The sequence below is a fragment of the Grus americana genome, chromosome 2 (assembly GCF_028858705.1).
Source record: "Grus americana isolate bGruAme1 chromosome 2, bGruAme1.mat, whole genome shotgun sequence".
In the NCBI taxonomy this organism is placed as follows: Eukaryota; Metazoa; Chordata; class Aves; order Gruiformes; family Gruidae; genus Grus; species Grus americana.
Window position 1 is genome coordinate 90,000,255 of NC_072853.1, and position 8,677 is coordinate 90,008,931.

The window sequence follows — 8,677 nt, forward strand, 5'->3', positions numbered from 1 at the left end:
TCTAATGTACAGACACTGGCTTGGTATTTTCATTTTACATATTTTTGAGGATAAAAAGTATGCAGGCATATATGCAATTAGACAAAGGCTTCCTCACTAAGACATATCTGAATAGAGGGGGCTGCAGTTGCCATTCCAGGGGTCTATTCCTATATCTTTCTTCTTCCAACACAGACTTGGAATAGCTGCTAGCCCAAGATGGTATCTTGAAGTTACTGTCTTTGTTTAATTGTGGCACTTCTTTCCCCAGCTCTCAAATTACCTCAGCCATTTTACTGTAGTATTTAGTCTCCCTCATCCTTCAGACCTTGGTGAATCATTATCAGACTTGCATATAAGGTCAGTTAAATGAGAAGTGTGCCGACGCAAAGATCTAAAGCAAAGGCTGCTGCAAAATCTGTACTAATGGCCGTAGGCCATGGCCAAAATGGGCATCACTTCATTTAAAAGCCTTGAAGCTGGCAAAAATCACACGTGGAGTCAGGCAGCAGTGAGGGCCACTCTTGGCAGTTGAATGGCGTCTGCCTCCATGGGATCCTCCTCTGCAGACAGTAAGGGAGAGGGAGGGAGTTGTGGCCAGGCTCACCACAGGGTGTGTGTAGGCTCTCCCCCGTGTGCTGGATGCACGTTCTGCCAGGGCTGGCGGCAATGCTCCAGGTCCTGCAGGGAGGTCAGCCCCGACCATCCCACCTGTGGGGGCCTCCCTTGGCCCTAAGCCACAGTGGGCCGAGGGTTCACTCTTCCCACCCAGACTGCGCAGCCAATTTCATGAACTGACGCTGTGCAGCCTGATGGCCAGGCCCCACGGCACCCAGATCGGGGAGAGCCATGGGGGCAGGCCCTGGTAGAGCACAAGGGCTGTGCCTGGTAATGGCCAGCTCAGGGCCCAAACGGCCTGAGCTGACTGTTAGAGCACAGCAATGGCGGCTGCTCTTTCCAGGCTGGGAGCGGAGAGCTGAGAGTGGCCCTGGCCTGGGCTAGGCTGTGCCACACAGACAGGCCAGAGCCCTGGCAGTGGAGCCAAGTGAGCAGGGCTGGATGGTGACAGCAGCAGGTCTCAACAGCAGTCTAGTGATCACTGGGAAAAGCACGGAAAGAAGCCAGGTCAGGAAGGGCTGTGAGTACCCCAGATATGGATGAAGGAGGAGACGTATTACAGACTAATGAAAAAACCATTCACCTTCCAGAGACAGCTCTGTATCTGTGCAATGATTAAGAGGTATACTTGGCTGCTGTCATGAACAATGGGGCAGCGTAATGTCAGATCATTTTGCATCAAATCAAATGGCTTATCCTTCCCCTTTTCTCCCAGGATACATCCTACCTGGTGCCTCTGCCAGCTCCAGAGCATGCTATGGAAAGTCCTACCTTCTTTATCCCATTTTGACAGGGACAGGGCCGATTATTGTTTTTCTGATTGTAAATCCCTTCGAAAAATTATGATTGTAATACTGTGTCTTTGTTCAGTAATCAGTTCAACTTAGTAAATCTGTTAGGGAGGCTTTCAATAGTCCTGGTACTGTCTTACTGAACAATAAAGCAGATATGTGTTTACTTAATCTATTAATTTGCTACGATCTTTTTTGTGTTCCCCTAGAGGGTTCTTCTCAGTAAAACAAATTTATTCCTAGCCTCTATTTTGGTAATCTGTGGTGAGTTTAACATCAGAAAAAAGGACTTTTTTTTTTTGGCTCAATCTTCAGAGTACGAAACAGCTGAATATGGACCATGAGATATTTCCCTAAGAAAGGGCAGTAACCTTACTGCCTTTGTGGTTGTGAGGGCATTGCCTGAATGGACGCTAGCATGACAGGTTCACAGAAGCAACTGGCAGTTTATTATCAGCATGGAAAGGTTTCAGACCCCTGTTTTCTCTGGGTGCTGATCTGTGATGACGCTAACTGCTTAGCATATCAAGCCAAAAGTTGCTTTGGCTGATGTTTTCTTTTGAAATAGGGGTTTGGGGAGGGGAAAAAGAGGAAAGGCAGAAGTGGGGTTGTGTTTGTTCTGAAGTACAAATCAAATGATGAAATACTGCAATGAAAACATGGCATGGTGTTGTGCTAAACAGAGGTCAAGCCATCCTCCTTCCTTCATTCAGAAAAGCATAGAAGAGGGGGACTGATTTGATAGTAAATTTTGCAAGGCATGTGATTTTTCCATAAGAATCTTGCCTTGGGCCAAGTAAATTACATACTGTAAAAAGCAATGGGCCCACACTCTTGTCAAATCTCACAATGTAATTAGGGCTGATTTCTTTAAAACTGCTCCCTACCACCACCCCAACTTTTAAAGAAAGTGCCCCAAACAGCTTGGATAAACAGGAATTCCCTTGATCTACATGCAGTTTTACTTTCTAAGCCTGTGTTTGGAGGAGCTAAGCAGTCTTGTAGCATTCTATCAGGAGATAGGTTCTTGAGGAAGAGTATTATTTGTACAAGAACTGCCCCGTGGGATAGCTGTCAAACAACGGGGCTGCGGATCGGGAATTCTGAGCCAAGAAACTGATTTGATTCAATGTCATAAATAAAGTCCATATCTGTCTATCTAGATCTAAATCTAGATCATCTATATTTGATGGTGGGGTTAATCCACCACACTCATAAATGAAGAGCTCATCAGAGGACTAACAGGTATCTTTCCTCTTGCTGTCAGAAACATGGGCCCGACAAACAGCTCAGCAGCACCAACTTTTCCCCTCTGTTCCTTCCCTCCAACTATCCTGTGAGGGTTGTCTGCCTCATTGCATTGTCCTATATGGCCAAGGACCTTCCTATTTCCACTGTTACTCCCTTTGGTAACAACTGGAGCATTAGAGAGTCAGTGGCAGGGCTGCATACTGTGGGTCCCACCGTCCGGTGGGACTGGGCTGACAAGATGCCAGGCACATCCCGGCAGTGAGAAAAGCTACTGCAGGACAGACCCGAGGGAGGGTGGGGAGGAATCACCCTGGGTACAGCCATGGCTCGAGGGGCTGTGTTGTCTGGGCCAGCCCCTGGATATCTGAGCCCCCAGGAAATGCTCAGGACAGCTTCAAAGACTGTGATGGGAAGGGACAGGTAACAGCTCCACCCTGCTACTCTTTCCTCCTCACACTTCTCCCCAGCTCCAACGCGGGGTGCTCCATGGGCTGCTGTTCCATCAGGAAATATCCACCTCCTCTGGTATGGTTCTCTCCCACGGGCTGCAGGGAAACACCCGCCCCACCGGGGTCTCTCCCGGGGCCGCAGGGGCACCTCAGCGGGGGCGCCTGGAGCCCCTCCTGCCCTCCTCCCGCTCTCCCCTCGGGGCTCGCAGGGCTGTTTCTCACCCCGTTTCCCTCAGCCCTGGCTGCCGGGCAGCGCTTTGCCCTTTCTTACCCAGGCTTTCCCCGAGGCGCCCGCCCGTGGCTGAGGGGCTCAGCTGTGCCCTGCAGTGGGGCCCTTGGAGCCGGCTGGAACCGGCTGTGTCCGGCACCGGGCAGCCCTGCTGCTGCCAGTGCCTGGGCACCTGCACCTGGCAGAAGCTGATGTGCTGCAGATGCTGTTTTGGGACACGGCAGCAGAGTATCAGCCAGGCAGAACTGTGTTACCGCACCCTGTGCACTTCTCTTTCTGGGACTAACATAATTCTCTACAGCACAAGAGTACCCCTGGCACCTTTGATCCAATGGGGTTTTTCTTGTTTTCTACAACCTTATTCAAAGTCCAGCAAAGAGCATCTCTTACTTTAAAAAAAAAAAAAACTTTACACGAGCAGTACGTGATCTGACTCCGCTTACTTTCTGTACGCAATGTATGGCTTAAGTATCTTGGATCCAAGGCTAGCCACATCTTTGTGACAGAAGCCATAAGCAAGATGGGTCCGTGGTAATGGGATTTATTCTACTGGAATAAATATTTTAAAATAATTACATATTTACAATCTATAATATAGTCATATCAGCAGAAGTACTAAAGAACTGTAAAAGTGCGCAAGGTCTCTGTAGAGCAAATACTAATGTTAACAAATGAACTTAACTATTTCAGAAGAAATTACAAACAAAAATTATTGATAATAAAATACAATATTCTAAGTGGTATTTTCTTTTTCCCATTTCAGTTTCATTCCCAAATAAATCCTGTGGGGTTTTTTTTCCTCTGGAAGTGGCAGTTTTCTCTAGAACCAGATTGCTTTCTAAATTAAATGGTTCTAAACCTGTTATTTTCCAAATAGCAATACTGAAATGAGCAAAAATCTGCTACAGAAAGTTTTGCTGCTGACTTCAGTGAATTTAAATCTTTGTTTCTGAAGAAACCATCAGTTCAACTCCTTACAGGATTCAACATAAAAGCATGCATCACTGGTACTGTAGACCTTTCTTCCCTGTCTTTCTCCCTCACAAGCATGCACACACCTCCACAGCCATATTTGGAAACTACTAAAAGTAGACAGAGAAAGTCTGGCCTTTAAAATCACCTCTTTACCGTCCTCCTACTGAAAACAGACCCTGAGGATGCGGCTATTTCCCTATGTGGAGGTGGCCTATGACATTAGGGTGACTTGGAACAGCAGGCTCTAATCCCTTCACTGGTCATCTGGAAATTTGCCTCTCCTACATGGCTGATGAAAGATGACAGTGTCTGTCTTCAGCCATCTTCAGCTTAGAAATTGCAGCTTTTATCACAGAGGTTGTAGAAGCCCAGCAGTTCCTTAAGGCAAGTGATGACAATGTTTTGCAGACTGCCCTGAACCAGGCATCTTGGCATGGAAATGGTACAGTTATGGGGTGAGCTGAGGTCCTTACTGCTCCCTCTGTATTCCAACCAGGTTGCTGCAGCCCAGGCCCCATACTTCCTGAAGCTAGATTTGGCACTTGCAGTTGATGACAACACGGCTGAGAGCCTCTGGGTAAGGATTAAAGGGAGAGCAGATACCATGGATGTTGTTGAGGGAGTCTACTATAGACCACCTGGCCAGGACAACACCACCAATGAACTATTCTATAAGTAATTAAGGGATATGTCTAGATCAGCTGCCATTGTCCTTATAGGTGATCTTAACTTCCCAGACATTGGGAGCATCATACAGCAGATGCAAACAGGTCCAGGAAATTCCTGAAGCACATTGAAGGTAACTTCTTGGTGCAGGTACGAAGGGAGCCGACTAGGAGAGATGCCCTCCTAGATTTGTTGTTTGTAAACAGAGAGGTTCTTGTGGGCAAAGTGGTGATCGGTGGCTGTCTTGGTCACAGTGACCACAAAGTAGTTGAGTTTCAAATCATTGGCAATAGGAGGAAAACTGCCAGCAAAACTTCAACCCTGGATATGGGGTGAGCAGACTTTGGACTGCTGCAGGAGCTAGTTAGTAAGGTCCCCTGGGAATCTGCTTTTGAAGGTATTGAGGTCCATGAATGTGGTCACTTTTTAAGAGCCATCTCTTAAGAGCGCAGGAGCAGGCAATTCCAAAGTGTCAGAAGTCAAGCAAGGGCTGCAGAAGGGCTCAGCTTGGCAGAGCAAAGGATCTTCTTCTAGAACTTCGGCAGAAAAGAAATGGACATTGGAAGCAAGGACAGGTGACACAGGAGAACTACAGAGTTGCTGTTAGCCATTGTAGGGAGAAAATTTGTGCAGCCAAAACTTGATTAGAGTTCAAGCTGGCCAGCGCTGTGCAGGACAACAAAAAGGGCTTTTTTAAATTTGTTAACAGCAAAAAGGGGATCAGAGATAACATTGGTCCGTTACTTGATGAGGTCAGTCACCTCACAAATAGGGACGTAGACAAAGCAGAGACGTTTAATGCTTTCTTTGCCTCTGTCTTTAACACTGCTGATAGGCCCTCGCACCCCCGGAGCCCTGTGCTGGAAGACTGTGACTGAAGGGATAAAAAATTCCCAGCTGACCCTGAACTTGTTCGACACTTGCTATTCCGGCTGTATGAACACAAGTCTATGGGGTCTGATGGGCTTCATCCCAGGGTACTGAAAGAGCTGTCTGTTATCGCGAGACCTCTCTCCATTATTTCTGAATGGTCTTGGGAGTCTGAAAAGGTCCCAGTTGACTGGAAGCAAACAGGGCAAATGTTGTCCCAATTTTCAAGAAGGGAAAGAAGGAAGATCCTGGTAATTACAGGCCTGGCAGTCTCACTTCAGTGCCACAGGCAGGGACACCCTCCACTAGACAAGGATGCTCAAAGCCCCATCCAACCTGGCCTTGAACACTTCCAGGGAGGGGGCACCCACAACCTCTCTGGGCAACCTGTTCCAGTGCCTCACCACCCTCACAGGGAAGAATTTCTTCCTTATATCTAATCTAAATCTACCCTCTTTTAGTTTAAAGCCATTACCCTTTGTCCTATCAGTACATGCCCTTGTAACCAGTCCCTCTCCAGCTTTCCTGTAGGCCCCTTCAGGTACTGGAAGGCTGCTGTAAGGTCTCCCTGGAGCCTTCTCTTCTCCAGGCTGAACAACCCCAACTCTCTCAGCCTGTCTTCATAGGAGAAGTACTCCAGCCCTCTGATCATATTCATGGCCCTCCTCCGGACCCATTCCAACAGGTCCATGTGCTTTTGTTCTCTGAGATTGGTTGCTAAATGAATTTGGCTGTGTCAAAAAATTCTACATGAAATTTCTGCCATTTGTGTCCTTCCTCCTACATAGCCACTAGAAAGATAAGCATTCATTACTGACGTTATAAAAAAAATTACAGCTAGACTTGCCTTGTCAGGGATCAAATATGTTCCTTGATGCAGAAACAGCTTCCTGCTTGCATGGAGTATATTCATTTCTCTCTGCAATCAGCAGTGCACTAATTTCCACTCTCAGAAGCACCTGTCAGAAAGCCAAGATAATTCTTATACCCATGAAAATTATCCTTCTCTAATAAAGTATGAATGCAAAGTCTCCGAGTACCCTGAAATTCATATTAGAAAATGATGTACAAATTAATCCATTTTGGAGATGCTGTGATAAATTAATAGGCAGGCTGCTGACCTGGGGAGAAAGGATTAACTCTTCATTTCTTCCCAAAGATAACAGAGGGAAGGGAAACTCAGAGCTCATGTCCAGTCTGGAAGCAGGCATCCAGGAAGGCAATCATCCAGAAAGAGAACAGAACTGGTGAGAAGCGGGTGCTGCTGAGCACCTTGCTGCCTGTGTTTCTGGCCGAAAAAACTTACTGTGATTCATCTGGAAAGGGCTGAACTTATAAACCAGCATAGACTCCTCTGACAGATGTTCTATGCCAAATTAAAGCCTAGCTCTAGCTCCAGTTCAGGTTCATAGTTACACCTGGTCTGTTTATACCACAGTTTCCCACAAATATGTTATAATTTAATGTTTCCTTCACTTCCTTTGTGGCTATTTGTCTTCCATGTGGACTGCAACCAGCCACCCTCAGGTGGTATTGCTTTTTGCTTATACAATTATGCAATAGCCAGCTTGCAAGGCCTTAGAAGAAAGTTTGGAAAGCAAACAAAAGCTTTCCCAAGAACCTATCTGTCCATAGCATGGATGAAAGACTGCCTGGTTCATCACCTATTGAATTCAGTCTTGGCTGGGTAAAACTGAATTTGAGTATGAGGGCTTAATTTTTATTTTAACATGTGTTGGTGACTTCCAAAGAACCTTTGTTGAGCCTGGCTCAACTTGCTTGTCATGAGATATCTGGCAACTACATAGCAAATTGGGTTTACAACATATAATTTACTTGTCAAGAGTAAGTTTTTTACTGAAAAAGCATTCCTATCCAAACTTCATTCCGTCAGACAACAGGAACCCTTATATCTTAATTGGGGTTTTTTTGCCTGGCACAATGCAACATTTTCATCTTGCTTTCACTTACTGACTACTTGTAGAAGGTCAAACCTGTACTTTAAAATCTATTTTTAAAATTCCCACTCCACTTTTCTCTGCAAGTCCCTCCAGATGACCAACAATTAATTTTTTGCCTAAATCTTGTAGGTTGTTTTGCCACAGGATGACACTTGAAGAACACATATAGGTGAGAAATTCATCTGACCCACTTTACTGGGAACGTATTAATGCAAACACTTCACCAGTCAGGACCTTTGTATGAACAAATGCAAGGAGTACTCAAAGTAACAGTTTTCTTTATGAGGAATGTTTTCAGTGACCTCGATCCAGCTGTGGGGTTTTTTTGTTTGTTTCTTGCAAGAGGAAATTGGTGCAATATAAGTTTTTACTTATCACAATACCAGTGGATACTTTTGCATTTAATATTTCACATATTTCATCCAGAAAATAAAAGAAAAAATAAGGTACATGTCATGGTTTAACCCAGCAGGCAGCTGAAACAATAACACAGCTGTCCACTCACTCTGTCTGCACCCCTGCAGCGGGATGGAGGAGAGAATCGAAAAGAAAACGGTAAAACTCATGGCTTGAGATAAAGACAGTTTAATAGGACAGAATAGGATGATAATAATAATAATAATGATACAAGAATATACAAAACAAATGATGCACAGCACAATTTCTCACCATCCAGAGCTGATGCTCAGGTAGTTTCTGAGCCAAACTGCCTCCCAGCCAATCCTCCAGTTATATATGGAGCATGACGTCAAATGTTATGGAATTTCCCTTTGGCCAGTTTGGGTCAGCTGTCCTGGCTGTGTCCCCTCCCAGCTTCTCATGCACCCCCCACCTTCTCGTTGGCAGGCCCAGTATAGGAAGCTGAAAAATCCTTGACTGCTTGGCAAC